Source organism: Ranitomeya variabilis, chromosome 2 (genome assembly GCF_051348905.1).
Source record: "Ranitomeya variabilis isolate aRanVar5 chromosome 2, aRanVar5.hap1, whole genome shotgun sequence".
In the NCBI taxonomy this organism is placed as follows: Eukaryota; Metazoa; Chordata; class Amphibia; order Anura; family Dendrobatidae; genus Ranitomeya; species Ranitomeya variabilis.
Genome location: NC_135233.1, coordinates 744,592,178 through 744,609,938, shown reverse-complemented (window position 1 = coordinate 744,609,938; position 17,761 = coordinate 744,592,178). Strand labels below are relative to the sequence as shown.

Genomic DNA, 17,761 nt, shown 5'->3' with positions numbered 1-17,761 from the left:
AGCAATGTCTGTGTCAAGTTGGGGTTGCCAGGGAATTCATGGTGACGCTCCTGTGGTGTCAATTGCTTCATCCACTCCTCCTGAAGTCCCTGCGTTTTTGTCGGACTACCAGGATGTATTTGATGAGCCCAAACTCAGTTCTCTACCTTCTCATAGGGATTGTGATTGTGCTATAAATTTGATTCCTGGTAGTAAGTTTCCTAAGGGACGACTCTTCAATTTGTCAGTGCCGGAGCATGCTGCTATGCGGAGTTATATAAAGGAGTCTTTGGAGAAAGGACTTATTCGCCCCTCCTCCTCCCCTCTTGGTGCGGGGTTCTTTTTTGTGGCTAAGAAGGATGGTTCCCTGAGACCTTGTACTGATTATCGCCTTCTAAATAAGATCACGGTCAAATTTCAGTATCCTTTGCCATTGTTATCTGATCTGTTTGCTCGCATTAGGGGGTCTAGTTGGTTCACCAAGATAGATATTCGTGGTGCTTATAACCTTGTGCGTATTAAGCAGGGTGATGAATGGAAAACTGCATTTAATACGCCCGAAGGCCACTTTGAGTACTTGGTGATGCCTTTTGGACTTTCTAACGCTCCTTCTGTCTTTCAGTCCTTCATGCACGACATCTTCCGCGAATATCTGGATAAATTTATGATTGTGTATCTGGATGATATTCTGTTTTTTTCTGATGATTGGGAGTCCCATGTTAAGCAGGTCAGGATGGTGTTTCAGGTCCTGCGTGCCAATGCTTTATTTGTGAAGGGCTCAAAATGTCTTTTTGGAGTCCAGAAGGTTTCTTTTTTGGGTTTCATTTTTTCTCTTTCTACTATTGAGATGGACCCAGTCAAGGTTCAGGCTATTCATGACTGGACTCAGCCTACATCTGTTAAGAGTCTTTAGAAGTTCTTGGGTTTTGCTAATTTTTACTGTCGCTTCATGGCTAATTTTTCTGGTGTTGTTAAGCCTTTGACGGATTTGAGCAAGAAGGGTTCTGATGTTACTAATTGGTCTCCTGCGGCTGTGGAGGCCTTTCGGGAGCTGAAGCACCGGTTTTCTTCTGCTCCGGTCTTATGTCAGCCAGATGTCACTCTTCCTTTCCAGGTCAAGGTTGATGCTTCTGAGATTGGAGCGGGGGCTGTTTAGTCGCAGAGAAGCTCTGATGGCTCTGTGATGAAGCCATGTGCTTTCTTTTCAAGAAAGTTTTCGCCTGCCGAGCGGAATTATGATGTCGGTAATTGGGAGTTGTTGGCTATGAAGTGGGCATTTGAGGAGTGGCGACATTGGCTCGAGGGAGCTAAGCATCGTGTGGTGGTCTTGACTGATCACAAAAATCTGATTTATCTCAAGTCGGCCAAGCGGCTGAATCCTAGACAGGCTCGTTGGTCGTTGTTTTTCTCTCGTTTTGATTTTGTGGTCTCGTACCTGCCTGGTTCAAAGAATGTGAAGGCTGATGCTCTGTCTAGGAGTTTTGTGCCTGACTCTCCTGGAGATTCAGAGCCGGCTTGTATCCTCAGAGAAGGGGTGATTTTGTCCGCCATCTCCCCAGATTTGCGACGAGTGTTGCAGAAGTTTCAGGCGGATAGACCTGATCGTTGTCCACTGGATAGACTGTTTGTCCCAGATAGATGGACCAGTATAGTCATTTCCGAGGTTCATTCTTCGGTGTTGGCGGGCCATCCTGGAATATTTGGTACCAGAGATTTGGTGGCCAGGTCGTTTTGGTGGCCTTCCTTGTCGCGGGATGTGCGTTCCTTTGTGCAGTCTTGTGGAATTTGTGCTCGGGCTAAGCCTTGCTGTTCTCGTGCCAGTGGATTGTTATTACCTTTGCCTGTCCCGAAGAGGCCTTGGACGCACATTTCCATGGATTTTATTTCAGATCTCACTGTCTCTCAGAGAATGTCTGTCATCTGGGTGGTGTGTGATCGTTTTTCTAAGATGGTCCATTTGGTGCCCTTGCCTAAGTTGCCTTCCTCCTCCGAGTTGGTTCCACTGTTTTTTCAAAATGTGGTTCATTTGCACGGGATCCCTGAAAATATTGTTTCCGACAGAGGATCCCAGTTTGTGTCTAGATTTTGGCGGACCTTTTGTGCTAAGATGGGCATTGATTTGTCTTTTTCGTCGGCCTTCCATCCTCAGACGAATGGCCAAACCGAGCGAACTAAACAGACCTTGAAAACTTATTTAAGATGTTTTGTTTCTGCTGATCAGGACAACTGGGTCACTTTTTTGCCATTGGCCGAGTTTGCCCTTAATAATCGGGCTAGTTCTGCTACTTTGGTTTCTCCTTTTTTTTGTAATTCGGGGTTTCATCCTCGTTTTTCCTCGGGTCAGGTGAAGCCTTCTGACTGTCCTGGAGTGGATATTGTGGTGGATAGGTTGCATCAGATTTGGGATCATGTGGTGGACAATTTGAAACTGTCACAAGAGAAGGCTCAGCGCTTTGCCAACCGCCGTCGCTGTGTGGGTCCCCGACTTCGCGTTGGGGACTTGGTGTGGTTGTCTTCTCGCTTTGTTCCTATGAAGGTCTCCTCTCCTAAGTTCAAGCCTCGGTTTATCGGTCCTTATAAGATTTTGGAAGTCCTTAACCCTGTGTCATTTCGTCTGGACCTCCCAGCATCGTTTGCTATTCATAATGTGTTCCATCGGTCGTTGTTGCGGAGGTATGTGGTGCCTGTGGTTCCTTCGGTTGAGCCTCCTGCCCCTGTGCTGGTTGAGGGTGAATTGGAATACGTGGTGGAGAAGATATTGGATTCTCGTGTTTCTAGACGGAGGCTTCAGTATTTGGTTAAGTGGAAGGGCTATGGTCAGGAGGATAATTCCTGGGTTGTCGCCTCTGATGTTCATGCGGCCGATTTGGTTTGTGCCTTCCATGTGGCTCACCCTGATCGCCCTGGGGGTTTTGATGAGGGTTCGGTGACCCCTCCTCACGGGGGGGTACTGTTGTGAACTCTGTTTTCGGCTCCCTCTTGTGGTCACAGGTGGTATTGCGTGAGTTTTATTTTTGGGCTCCCCCTGGTGGCTTTGTTTGTTATCTTGCAGGTCTGTGGTAGGATCAGCTGCCTCGTTATTCTCTAGGGAGGTTCCTATTTAGCTCTGCTTTACCTCCACTTGTTGCCGGCTGTCTATGTATTCAGTGCTATTCTGATTTCTCCTGACTATCTTGGTTTTCTGTCTCTTCATGAGAAGCTAAGTTCTGTTTGATTATTTTTTGCTCATCTGTCTGCAATATGATTTCTGTTTATGATGAGTTTAGTCCAGCTTGCTAATATGTGATTTCTTGCTGCTGGTAAGCTCTGGGGTACGGATTTGCTTCCCCCGCACCGTTAGTTGGTGCGGGGGCTCGAGCAATCTCTGCGTGGATATTTTGAATAGGGTTTTTCATTGACCGCACAGTTCTCTTCCTATTTTCTGCTATCTAGTATTAGTGGGCCTCATTTGCTAAATCTATTTCATCTCTGCGTATGTGCTTTCCCCTTAACTCACCGTTAATATTTGTGGGGGGCTTTTCTATATCTTTGGGGGTCATTTCTCTGAGGCAAGTGAGGACTTACTTTCTCTCTAGGAATAGTCAGTTTCTCAGGCCGTGACGAGACATCTAGGATTTCCAGGTAACTTTCCACGGCTACTTATAGTTGTTTGCGGATAGGATCAGGTTGCGGTCAATTCAGTTACCACTTCCCCAGAGCTAGTCGTCGGTTCAGTTTCTTAGGTAGTCAGATTTGCGATCCTTGCCACTAGGATCATAACAGAATAGCCCCCAAAGCATTATCAGAAGCATCCACCTCCACAATGAAAGAAAGTGTTGGATCTGGGTGTATCAACAGCGGTGCTGAGGTGAAACAGATCTTAAGCTGATCAAAAGCTTCTTGAGCTTGTGATGACCACTTAAAGGGCTTTTCCTTCTTTGTCAAGGAAGTAATGGGAAGGACAATAAGAGAAAAATTTTGAATGAAGTGTCTGTAGAAATTTGCAAAACCAATAGAACTTTGTACCTCCTTAACGTTCTTGGGTACCGGCCAGTCAAGGATAGCCTGAATCTTACCAGATTCCATGTTCAGCCCCTGGAGAGAGATGATATAACCTAAGAACTGTATCTCAGAAAGATGGAACTTGCATTTCTCCAGCTTAATATACAGATGGTTCTCTTTCAGACGTCTTAAAACAGTTTTGACATGTTCTTGATGTTCCTGTAGAGAGTCAGAAAAGATTAGTATATCGTCCAAATAGATCACCACAAACTGGTCCAACAAATCTCTGAAAATGTCATTAGCAAGGTGTTGAAACATTGCAGGGGCATTAAAAAGCCCGAAGGGCATCACAAGAGATTCAAAGTGTCCATACCAGTATCTGAATGCTGTCTTCCACTCATCCCCTGGACGAATGCGCACCAAATTATAAGCCCCATGAAGATCCAGTTTAGAGAACACCTTATCATGGCGGACTCTTTCCAGTAATTCGGGAATCAGAGGCAAAGGGTAACGATTTCCTATGGTTACCTTATTAAGTTCCCGATAGTCAACACAGGGTCTCAGGGTCCCATCCTTCTTTTTTACAAAAAATATAGGTGCCCCTGCTGGTGAGGAAGAAGGAAGTATGAAGCCTTTGGCCAGATTTTCATCAATATACTCCTTTAAGGCTTGAAGCTCAGGTGCAGCCAAAGGGTATACGTTACCAAAAGGAATAGCTGCCCCAGGAAGTAGCTCAATGGGACAGTCATAATGCCTGTGTGGAGGAAGCTGATCTGCATTCTTCTTGTCACAGACGTCAGAGAACTCTTTATATGCTGAAGGTAAAGTAAATACCTGTACATGTGGTTCCGTAGCCGTGGACTCAGGGACAGCTTCTGTTAACGCTGACTTGCTCCTTGTTGGAAAGATAATCTCCTTGGTCTCCCAGTTGATAATTGGGTTCTGAGAACGCAACCAAGGAATGCCTAAAATCACAGGAAAATGAGGAGAAGAAATTAGCAAGAAAGAAAGTTGCTCCTGATGATTCAGCTCCAATAAAATTACAAGGGGTACGGTCTCCTGATCCACAGGCTTAGAGATTAAAGGTGACCCATCCACTGTCTCCATGGTAATTGGAGAGGCTCTTTGCTGAATTTAAATACCATGTTCCTTGGCAAATGCGATATCCATGAAATTGCCACTTGCACCAGAGTCAATCATAGTTGCACTGGAAATCCACTGTCCTGAACACAGGATCTTAATAGGGAGAGAACAGTGAGAGTTCTTCTCCTTCAGCTCCTTGGGAGGTGAAGTCATAGAAAGTGAATGGAATACAGCGTTTAAAGGCAGGCTACATTCAGAGATGTCAGATTCATCATCACAGTTGTCATATTCTCCTACTGCTGCTAGCACCTTTTTAGGCCTCTTGGGACACTTGGGACAGTTGATTAAAAAGTGGTCAGACTGACCGCAGTAGAAACATAGACTTTCATGAAGACGATGCTCCCGGCGCTCATTAATCTCGTGCCGCTGAACGGAATCAATTTGCATGGGCACCTCCTCCACCTCCCAAGAGGTTTTACCTGCAGGCTCTTTGGAAGGAAGGGAAAAGTTAGAAATACGGTTATATGCAGCAAACTTCTCCTGCCTAAGGCGAATGTATATGCGCACACAATGCTGTATAAATGTTTCTAGCTCTTGTGGAGACTCAGAGCGAGCTAGTTCATCTTTTACAATACTAGACAGACCCCTTTTAAAAATAGGCAATTGTGCATAACTGTCCCAATTGGTATCTATCGCTAATCTCCTGAATTCAGTGGCATACTCAATAACAGAACATTTAGCCTGGCGTAAAGACAATAAAGCAGATTCAGCGGTTGCACGGCGATTAGGATCATCAAACATTAATGCCATAGTGGCCAAGAAATCATCCAAGTTATTTAACCGTGGGTCACAAGACTCAATCATCAGGCGAGTGTTCGTGAGGTCAGCAGCATTATTACACACAATACTTTGGATCTATCAGTAGGAAAATGGTCAGCATGCACATCAAAATATAGCATACATTGATTCACAAAGCCACGAAATTTGTCGCGATCACCATCAAATCTGAATGGGAGCAACTTAGGTGGGCTAGCTGGTGGCGGTTGCCCAGAGGGTAAAGTCGCTTGTGCAGCTATTTGCTTGCTTATGTCCTGAAAAGCCCGTCCATACTATGCCAGCAAGTTTGTTTTCCTGGGCTGCCATGCTGGTGCTTAAGTCCTAGTTTTATAAGTGGTAAAGTCTATATTATCACACGGTGATTCAAACAGGTGCAGAGAGAAACTCAAGTCCACAACACTTGGTGTATATATTAAATGCAGCTTAGCAGTCTATAGGGAACTTCAGAGGAAAATGCAATCACGCAGAAAGTCTATGAAGCACAGTTATTCTTGAGGATACTTGACACGAATAAGTCCTTGTTTTAGTCCAAACACAGATAGATATGCTTATAAGGCAGTTAAAGCAATGTCTTATCTCAACCAGGAAGGCCTGGGTGATAATCTCAGGTTTAAGAAGAGCAGCAACAGCTTACATGTCCAGCAAATGCAGATGGAAGTAAACACGAGCAGCAGATGAAGGAGGATTACTGGAAACTGGTGTATGCAGCAGGAACTCTGTTGTGAATTCTGTTGTGGGTTCTGCTCTTGGGCTCCCTCCGGTGGTTATAAGTGGTAGTGCTGCTGTTTGTCCTTCACAGCAGTCATCAGGTGCTTCCACTTTGGACGGGGCTATTTAGTCTGGCTTCACCCTTTAGTGAGTGCCAGTTGTCCATTGTTTTTCTGGAGGATTCACTTCTCTGCTTGGTTTCTCCTGCTGGATTGTCCAAATCATCAAAGTTATCCTGGCTTTGTTTTTGCAGTCCACATGCGGTGGACTTTATAGTTCAGTGAATTGCTATGTTTTTTCTTGTCCAGCTTTGTCTGTGTAAGGATTTATTCAGCCAAGCTGGAAGCTCTGGAGTCGCAGAGTTACCCTCCATGCCTTTAGTTAGGTGTGGAAATTTTTGTATTCTCTGTGGTGGATTTTTGTAGTATTTTAATACTGACCGCACAGGACTCATCCTGTCTTTTCTTTCTAGGTAGCGTGGCCTCCTTTGCTAAATTCTGTTTTCAGTCTGCGTTTGTAATTTCCCTCTCCTCTCACAGTCAATATTTGTGGGGGGCCGTCTTTCCTTTGGGGATTTTCTCTGAGGCAAGATAGTTTTCCTGTTTCTTTCTTTAGGGGTAATTAGTCCTCCAGCTGTGACGAGGTGTTGGGGGAGTGACAGGAACATCCCACGGCTACTTATAGTTGCAGTGTTAAGTTCAGGGTCTGCGGTCAGTATAGAGGCCACCTACTCCAGAGCTCGTCCATGCTGCTCCTAGGCCACCAGATCATAACAGTACAACTGGCCAACAATGAGTTAACCGCATCTCAAAAGAAGGGAAAGAAAGTGCTGAGCCATTTTTTTTTCTGTACTCTGTTGTGTTTTTTTTTCCCTCTTCACCTCTGGGTGGCTCAAGAGTTAGGCGCTGACATGGATGTTCAGGGACTTGCTTCTCGGGTGGATCAACTTGCTGCTAGAGTACAGGGTATTTCTGATTATATCGTGCAGACTCCTGTTTTAGAGCCTAGAATTCCTACCCCCAATCTGTTTTTTGGGGACAGGTCCAAATTTTTGAGCTTTAAAAATAACTGTAAACTGTTTTTTGCTCTGAAGCCCCGTTCCTCTGGTGATCCCATCCAGCAGGTAAAAATTGTCATTTCTCTGTTGCGTGGTGACCTGCAGGATTGGGCATTTTCCCTGGAATCTGGGAATCCGGCTTTGCTTAATGTACACACCTTTTTTCAGGCGCTTGGGTTATTGTATGATGAACCTAATTCTGTGGATCATGCTGAGAAAACCTTGTTGGCCCTGTGTCAGGGTCAAGAAGCGGCAGAATCATATTGCCAGAAATTTAGAAAATGGTCTGTGCTTACTAAGTGGAATGAGGATGCTTTGGCGGCAATTTTCAGAAAGGGTCTTTCTGAATCTGTTAAAGATGTTATGGTGGGCTTACCCACGCCTGCAGGTCTGAGTGATTCTATGTCTCTGGCCATTCAAATTGATCGGCGCTTGCGTGAGCGCAGAGTTGTGCACACTATGGCATTGTCTTCCGAGCGGAGTCCTGAGCCAATGCAGTGTGATAGGATTGTGTCTAGAGCTGAACGCCAAGGATTTAGATGTCAGAATAGGTTGTGCTTTTACTGCGGTGATTCTGCTCATGTTATTTCTGATTGCCCTAAGCGTGCCAAGAAAATCGCTAATTCCGTTACCATCAGTACTGTACAACCTAAATTTCTGTTATCTGTGACCCTGATCTGCTCATTATCGTAATTCTCTGTCATGGCATTTGTGGATTCAGGCGCCGCTTTACATTTGATGGACTTAGAATTTGCCAGACGTTGTGGTTTTCCCTTACAGCCTTTGCGGAGTCCTATCCCTTTGAGGGGTATTGATGCTACACCATTGGCTAAAAATAAACCTCAGTTTTGGACACAGTTAACCATGTGCATGGCGCCAGCCCATCAGGAAGATTCATCAGTCGTTTCCTGGTGTTGCATAATTTGCATGATGCTATTGTGCTGGGGTTTCCATGGTTACAGGTACATAATCCGGTGTTGGATTGGAAATCTATGTCTGTGACTAGTTGGGGTTGTCAGGGGGTTCATGATGATGTTCCTCTGATGTCAATTTCCTCCTCCCCCTCTTCTGAAATTCCTGAGTTTCTGTCAGATTTCCAGGATGTTTTCGATGAGCCCAAGTCCAGTTCCCTTCCACCGCATAGGGACTGTGATTGTGCTATTGACTTGATTCCAGGCTCTAAGTTTCCTAAGGTCCGACTTTTCAACCTGTCTGTGCCTGAACATGCCGCCATGCGGAGCTATGTAAAGGAGTCTTTGGAGAAGGGGCATATTCGGCCATCTTCTTCTCCATTGGGAGCAGGTTTTTTTTTGTTGCCAAGAAGGATGGCTCCTTGAGACCCTGTATTGATTATCGCCTCTTGAATAAGATCACGGTCAAATTCCAATACCCTTTGCCTTTGCTTTCTGATTTGTTTGCCAGGATTAAGGGGGCTAGTTGGTTTACTAAGATTGACCTTCGAGGGGCATATAATCTGGTTCGTATTAAGAAGGGTGACGAATGGAAAACTGCGTTTAATACGCCCGAGGGCCATTTTGAATATCTTGTGATGCCATTCGGACTCTCTAATGCCCCATCTGTGTTTCAGTCCTTCATGCATGATATTTTTCGGAATTATCTTGATAAATTCATGATTGTATATTTGGATGATATTTTGATTTTTTCAGATGATTGGGAATCTCATGTGAAACAAGTCACGATGGTATTTCAGGTCCTTCGTGATAATGCCTTGTTTGTGAAGGGGTCTAAGTGCCTCTTTGGAGTACAGAAGGTTTCTTTTTTGGGCTTCATTTTTTCTCCATCATCTATAGAAATGGATCCGGTTAAGGTTCAGGCCATTCATGATTGGATCCAGCCCACATCCGTGAAGAGCCTTCAGAAATTTTTGGGCTTTGCTAATTTTTATCGCCATTTCATTGCCAACTTCTCCAGTGTGGTTAAACCCCTGACCGATTTGACGAGGAAGGGCGCTGATGTAGCTAATTGGTCCTCTGAGGCTGTTTCTGCCTTTCAGGAGGTTAAGCGCCGATTTACTTCTGCCCCTGTGTTGCGTCAGCCGGATGTTTCTCTTCCTTTTCAGGTTGAGGTTGACGCTTCTGAGATTGGGGCAGGGGCCGTTTTGTCTCAGAGGAATTCTGATGGTTCCTTGATGAAACCGTGTGCCTCCTTTTCTCGAAAGTTTTCGCCTGCGGAACGCAATTATGATGTCGGCAATCGTGAGTTGTTGGCTATGAAGTGGGCATTTGAGGAGTGTCGACATTGGCTTGAGGGGGCCAAGCACCGTATTGTGGTCTTGACCGATCATAAGAATCTGATTTACCTCGAGTCTGCCAAACGGCTGAATCCTAGACAGGCCCGATGGTCCCTGTTTTTCTCCCATTTTGATTTTGTTGTCTCGTATCTTCCGGGTTCTAAGAATGTTAAGGCTGATGCCCTCTCTAGGAGTTTTTTGCCTGATTCCCCTGGGATTCTTGAGCCGGTTGGTATTCTGAAGGAGGGGGTGATTCTTTCTGCCATCTCCCCTAATTTGCGACGGGTTCTTCAGGAGTTTCAGGCTGATAAACCTGATCGCTGTCCAGCGGGGAAACTGTTTGTTCCTGACAGATGGACTAGCAAAGTGATTTCTGAGGTTCACTGTTCTGTGTTGGCTGGCCATCCTGGGATTTTTGGTACCAGAGATTTGGTTAGTAGGTCCTTTTGATGGCCTTCTTTGTCACAGGATGTGCGTTCTTTTGTGCAGTCCTGTGGGACTTGTGCGCGGGCCAAACCTTGCTGCTCCCGCGCCAGTGGGTTGCTTTTGCCTTTGTCGGTCCCTGAGAGGCCTTGGACGCATATTTCTATGGATTTTATTTCGGATCTTCCTGTTTCCCAGAGGATGTCTGTTATCTGGGTGGTCTGTGACCGGTTTTCTAAGATGGTTCATTTGGTACCTTTGCCTAAATTGCCTTCCTCTTCTGAGTTGGTTCCGTTGTTTTTTCAGCATGTGGTTCGTTTGCATGGCATTCCGGAGAATATTGTGTCCGATAGAGGTTCCCAGTTTGTTTCTAGGTTTTGGCGGTCCTTTTGTGCTAAGCTGGGCATTGATTTGTTTTTTTCTTCCGCATTTCATCCTCAGACAAACGGCCAAACCAAGCGAACCTACAGACTTTGGAAACTTATTTGAGATGCTTTGTGTCTGCCGATCAGGATGATTGGGTGACTTTCTTTCCATTGGCCGAGTTTGCCCTTAATAATCGGGCTAGTTCGGTTTCATCCTCGTTTTTCTTCAGGGCAGGTTGAGTCTTCTGATTGTCCTGGGGTGGACTCTGTGGTTGACAGGTTGCAGCAGATTTGGGCTCATGTGGTGGACAATTTGGTGTTGTCTCAGGAGGAGGCTCAGCGTTTTGCCAACCGTCGTCGGCGTGTGGGGTCCCGGCTTCGGGTTGAGTATTTGGTCTGGTTGTCTTCTCGTCATGTTCCTATGAAGGTTTCTTCCCCGAAGTTCAAGCCTCGGTTTATTGGTCCTTATAGGATTTCTGAGATTATCAATCCAGTGTCTTTTCGTTTGGCCCTTCCAGCCTCTTTTTATCCATAATGTTTTTCATAGATCTTTGTTGCGGAAATATGTGGTGCCCGTGGTTCCCTCTGTTGATCCTCCTGCCCCGGTGTTGATTGATGGGGAGTTGGAGTATGTTGTGGAGAAGATCTTGGATTCTCGTTTTTCAAGACGGAGGCTTCAGTATCTTGTCAAGTGGAAGGGTTATGGCCAGGAGGATAATTCTTGGGTTGTTGCCTCTGATGTTCATGCTGACGATTTGGTTCGTGCCTTCCATTTGGCTCATCCGGATCGGCCTGGGGGCTCTGGTGAGGGTTCGGTGACCCCTCCTCAAGGGGGGGTACTGTTGTGAATTCTGTTGTGGGTTCTGCTCTTGGGCTCCCTCCGGTGGTTATAAGTGGTAGTGCTGCTGTTTGTCCTTCACAGCAGTCATCAGGTGCTTCCACTTTGGATGGGGCTATTTAGTCTGGCTTCACCCTTTAGTGAGTGTCAGTTGTCCATTGTTTTTCTGGAGGATTCACTTCTCTGCTTGGTTTCTCCTGCTGCATTGTCCAAATCATCAAAGATAAGTCCTGGCTTTGTTTTTGCAGTCCACATGCGGTGGACTTTATAGTTCAGTGAATTGCTATGTTTTTTCTTGTCCAGCTTTGTCTGTGTAAGGATTTATTCAGCCAAGCTGGAAGCTCTGGAGTCGCAGAGTTACCCTCCATGCCTTTAGTTAGGTGTGGAAATTTTTGTATTCTCTGTGGTGGATTTTTGTAGTATTTTAATACTGACCGCACAGTACTCATCCTGTCTTTTCTTTCTAGGTAGCGTGGCCTCCTTTGCTAAATTCTGTTTTCAGTCTGCGTTTGTAATTTCCCTCTCCTCTCACAGTCAATATTTGTGGGGGGCTGTCTTTCCTTTAGGGATTTTCTCTGAGGCAAGATAGTTTTCCTGTTTCTTTCTTTAGGGGTAATTAGTCCTCCGGCTGTGACGAGGTGTCGAGGGAGTGACAGGAACATCCCACGGCTACTTATAGTTGCGGTGTTAAGTTCAGGGTCTGCGGTCAGTATAGAGGCCACCTACTCCAGAGCTCGTCCATGCTGCTCCTAGGCCACCAGATCATAACAGAACTCAGAGCCGAGTAGCAGGATAACTACACAGGCTCACAGGAGCAGGTATATAGCCAGGGAGTCACCAGAGTCAGGAGCTGCACGCAAGTCAGAATACTCTAGCACAGACTGAAGGCTGGGGTGGAGTTTTATAGCAGGAAGACACAGTGCACATGAGACCAAAGACGCCATCTTGGAAAAGGGCAGTAATGCACAAAAGGTAATAAAAAATGTTCAGAGTCCTGACAGGGTGGGGTCACACTTATTGTATAAAAAATTGGTCCAAGTCTCCCTGCTGAGAGTTGCACAAGTGTTCTCCGTATGGTCATCCATGTGTAATGTGTTTGCAATGCGATGATGTGATTTTCTCGCACTTATGCATCTGTTTGACATATGTATGACATCCGAATGTCTTTACATTTCTCACTGATTTTCCCCATTGAATGTCTTTACATTTCTCACTGATTTTCCCCATTGAATTTAATGGCTCAATCGGCTGAAATGAGGAAAATGTGTACGTATTTGTCTCAAGCCAAACGAATGGTCCATGTGGTGTCCGAGTTTTTCTCTCACCCATAGGCTTGCATTGGCGAGACTCGGGCGATATATGCGTACAATCGCAGCGTGCTGCAATTTTACACGCACGTCGAATATGCCTGAGAAAAAATACAGCAATGGGAGCTGCCGCATAGATGAACGCTGGTCCGAGTGCTATGCAATGTTTTCTCGCATAGCAGTCGTCCATATTCTACGGTAGTGTGACCCCGGCCTAAGGAAAATGATCCTGAAGTGACTAGCCTGGGAAAATCATTGGCAATGCCGACATCTAAATGAAGTGGTGTGGACATACAATAACAGTACATTGCCTGGTAAAATAAATGATATTATTCAAAATTACAACTAGTTCTTTAAAACACAAGCCCTCTACTTGCTGAGTCAATGAAAAAAAAATTATAACTCTTGTTAAGAAAGGAAGGAAAAAGAGGTCAGAAAATGAAAAATTCTAGGGTCCTTAAGAGGTTAATAGAAGTGATAGATGATTGTATTCAAAGTTATTCTTGGAATATACCTATCTTGATAGCTATTTTGTTATATCTTGTCTTTGACATATTGTTTTGTTTTTTTAAAGCATTAATTAATTTATTCAATTCATTATTTAACTTATTTTAACATGTGGCAAGCAAATAGGCCAAATGATGGGTGTGTGTTTATAGAAGGGGTTCAGCATTTACTGTGATCAAGCAATTTCAGGTCAAAACAAAGTGTCTGAAAAATGTGGCAAAAATATTATAAATAACACTAAATATAAACTCTTCAATTGCCTCTTTTTCCACAGTTGTGTTTGATATTTCTGTATCCTTCACTATACAAACATCATATATATTAAACAAATCCAGAATTGCTCTTTTTTGCCACCTGCGTACAAACATTTTTTTCCAACCCCATTAAGTGAAATGTTATTCAGATTAACATATATAAACTGCAAACATATACTGAGAGAAAAGTATATACTTTTAAAAGGAATCTGACAGCAGGTTTTTGCTGTGTAATCTAAGAGCACCATGATGTAGTGTGTGAAAGCCTGATAAAGTGATTGGTGTGTCACTTACTGGGCTTTGTTTTGCTGTTTCAATGCAATCAGTGCTTTATCAGTAGGAGATTATCACTAAAGGACAACTGGCCTTCTGCCTCCTAGTCCAATGCCCCCCAGCACTGATTATCAGCATTTAGCATTATACAATGTACATAGAAAGCTGTTGTATGGGCAAGGTTATACAAGGCTCGACAACTGAACCCTGCTAGAACTGCAGCAAAGAAAACTGTGTTCCTAAAGGCCCCGTCTCACATAGCGATTTACCAATAGTGTTGAGCGATACCGTCCGATACTTGAAAGTATCGGTATCGGAAAGTATCGGCCGATACCGGCAAAGTATCGGATCCAATCCGATACCGATACCCGATACCAATACAAGTCAATGGGACTCAAGTATCGGACGGTATTCCTGATGGTTCCCAGGGTCTGAAGGAGAGGAAACTCTCCTTCAGGCCCTGGGAACCATATTAATGTGTAAAATAAAGAATTAAAATAAAAAATATCGCTATACTCACCTGTCCGACGCAGCCGGGACCTCAGCGAGGGAACCGGCAGCGTTGTTTGTTTAAAATTCGCGCTTTTACTTGGTTACGTGAAGTCCCGGCTTGTGATTGGTCAGGGCGGCCATGTTGCCGGGACGTCACTGGAGGCTGGACACGCGCGCTTTTCAAAATACGCGCATGTCCAGCCTCCCGTGACGTCCCGGCTTGTGATTGGTTAATGGCGGCCATGTTGCCGGGACGTCACTGGAGGCTGGACACGCGCGCTTTTCAAAATACGCGCATGTCCAGCCTCCCGTGACGTCCCGGCTTGTGATTGGTTAATGGCGGCCATGTTGCCGGGACGTCACTGGAGGCTGGACACGCGCGCTTTTCAAAATACGCGCATGTCCAGCCTCCCGTGACGTCCCGGCTTGTGATTGGTTAATGGCGGCCATGTTGCCGGGACGTCACTGGAGGCTGGACACGCGCGCTTTTCAAAATACGCGCATGTCCAGCCTCCCGTGACGTCCCGGCTTGTGATTGGTTAATGGCGGCCATGTTGCCGGGACGTCACTGGAGGCTGGACACGCGCGCTTTTCAAAATACGCGCATGTCCAGCCTCCCGTGACGTCACGGCTTGTGATTGGTTAATGGCGGCCATGTTGCCGGGACGCGGACCAATCACAGCAAGCCGTGACGTAATTTCGTCACGGCTTGCTGTGATTGGTCCGCGTCCCGGCAACATGGCCGCCCTGACCAATCACAAGCCGGGACTTCACGTAACCAAGTAAAAGCGCGAAATTTAAACAAACAACGCTGCCGGTTCCCTCGCTGAGGTCCCGGCTGCGTCGGACAGGTGAGTATAGCGATATTTTTTATTTTAATTCTCTTTTTTACACATTATTACATTAATGTTGTTGCGATACCCGATACCCGATACCACAAAAGTATCGGATCTCGGTATCGGAAATTCCGATACAGCAAGTATCGGCCGATACCCGATACTTGCAGTATCGGAATGCTCAACACTATTTACCAACGATCACGACCAGCGATACGACCTGGCCGTGATCGTTGGTAAGTCGTTGTGTGGTCGCTGGGGAGCTGTCACACAGACAGCTCTCTCCAGCGACCAACGATCAGGGGAACGACTTCGGCATCGTTGAAACTGTCTTCAACGATGCCGAAGTCCCCCTGCAGCACCCGGGTAACCAGGGTAAACATCGGGTTACTAAGCGCAGGGCCGCGCTTAGTAACCCGATGTTTACCCTGGTTACCAAAAAAAAACAAACAGTACATACTCGCCTTTCGGTGTCCGTCAGGTCCCTTGCCGTCTGCTTCCTGCTCTGACTGAGTGCCGCCGTACAGTGAGAGCAGAGCGCAGCGGTGACGTCACTGCTGTGCTGCGCTCTCACTGTACGGCGGCACTCAGAGCAGGAAGCAGACGGCAAGGGACCTGACGGACATCAGATGGTGAGTATGCACTGTTTGTTTTTTTTTACATTTACGCTGGTAACCAGGGTGTAAACATCGGGTTACTAAGCGCGGCCCTGCGCTTAGTAACCCAATGTTTACCCTGGTTACCAGTGAAGACATCGCTGGATCGGTGTCACACACACCGATTCAGCGATGTCAGCGGGACCTCAACGACCAAAAAACGGTCCAGGCCATTCCGACACGACCAGCGATCTCACAGCAGGGGCCTGAACGCTGGTACATGTCACACATAGCGAGATCGCTACTGAGGTCGCTGTTGCGTCACAAAACTAGTGACTCAGCAGCGATCTCGCTAGCGATCTCGCTATGTGAGACGGGGCCTTAACTGTTGAATCCATTAAACTTAAGGTACCGTCACACTAAACGATATCGCTAGCGATCCGTGACGTTGCAGCGTCCTCGCTAGCGATATCGTTTAGTTTGACACGCAGCAGCGATCAGGATCCTGCTGTGATGTCGCTGGTCGCTGAATAAAGTCCAGAACTTTATTTGGTCGTCCGATCGCCGTGTATCGTTGTGTTTGACACCAAAAGCAACGATACCAGCGATGTTTTACACTGGTAACCAGGGTAAACATCGGGTTACTAAGCGCAGGGCCGCGCTTAGTAACCCGATGTTTACCCTGGTTACCAGCGTAAAAGTAAAAAAAACAAACAGTACATGCTCACCTGCGCGTCTGCTTCCTGCTCTGACTGAGATCCGGCCCTAAAGTGAAAGTGAAAGCACAGCGGTGACGTCATCGCTGTGCTGTTAGGGCCGGAGCTCAGTCAGTGTCAGGAAGCAGACGCTGGGGGACGCGCAGGTGAGCATGTACTGTTTGTTTTTTTTACTTTTACGCTGGTAACCAGGGTAAACATCGGGTTACTAAGCGCGGCCCTGCACTTAGCAACCCGATGTTTACCCTGGTTACCCGGGGACCTCGGCATCGTTGGTCGCTGGAGAGCGGTCTGTGTGACAGCTCTCCAGCGATCAAACAGCGACGCTGCAGCGATCGTCATCGTTGTCGCTATCGCTGCAGCGTCGCTTAATGTGACGGTACCTTAAGTGACGTACCACTGGAATCAAGGTCTGTCTGTCCCTACCTCATCCTGCTATTACCTAGCAAATATATGCTGACAGATCAGATTCCCTTTAATTACCTTTGTCCTAACACTTAAACAACAATAAAATACATTAAAATAATTCACCCTGAAATACAATAGTTTAGATACCTGCATTCACTGAAAAATTTAAAAAAAAGTACTCCTCAAAATTTAATGACACACTTTTTTTATTTTTAAATTTTACATTTTAAAAAAATAGTACCGTATTACACAAAAAAATGTGAAAAAAACCTTCACTTTAACTGTACCGTCTCAAAGAATACATTTTACATAATTTTTCTGCACAGTGAATATTAAGGCACACCCTTACAAAAAAAACTGTGAAATTGTTAATTTTTTCATTTCAGCCTCATGCAAAAAATTTTTCTGTCTCCAGTCCAAATTATAGTAGATTAAATTATAGAATAAAAACTATTTCTTATTGTTCAAAAAACAAGTGTTAATATGTCAATAGAAAAATATGCATGATTCTTGTAATATTGATTCTTTCACCAAAATACAAAAATGTGGTGTGCTTAGTTGATCTTTATTTTCAGTAACAGGTTTGCACAAACACAAGTGCTAAATGATCTTTGCTTTGCAATTGGGCATGTTAATGCCTTAGGGTACCGTCACACAGTACCATTTTGATCGCTACGACGGTACGATTCGTGACGTTCTAGCGATATCGTTACGATATCGCAGTGTCTGACACGCAGCAGCGATCAGGGATCCTGCTGAGAATCGTACGTCGTAGCAGATCGTTTGGAACTTTCTTTCGTCGCTTGATCACCCGCTGACATCGCTGGATCGTTGTGTGTGACAGCGATCC

The 17,761-nt window shown here is 45.5% G+C and overlaps 1 protein-coding gene across 2 annotated transcripts in view; it reads left to right on the top strand.

The window, feature by feature from the left end:
• Positions 1-17,761, top strand: part of GRIK2 (glutamate ionotropic receptor kainate type subunit 2) — a 1,301,067-nt gene that overhangs the window by 1,035,748 nt on the left and 247,558 nt on the right. The gene's annotated exons all lie outside the window — the stretch shown is intronic.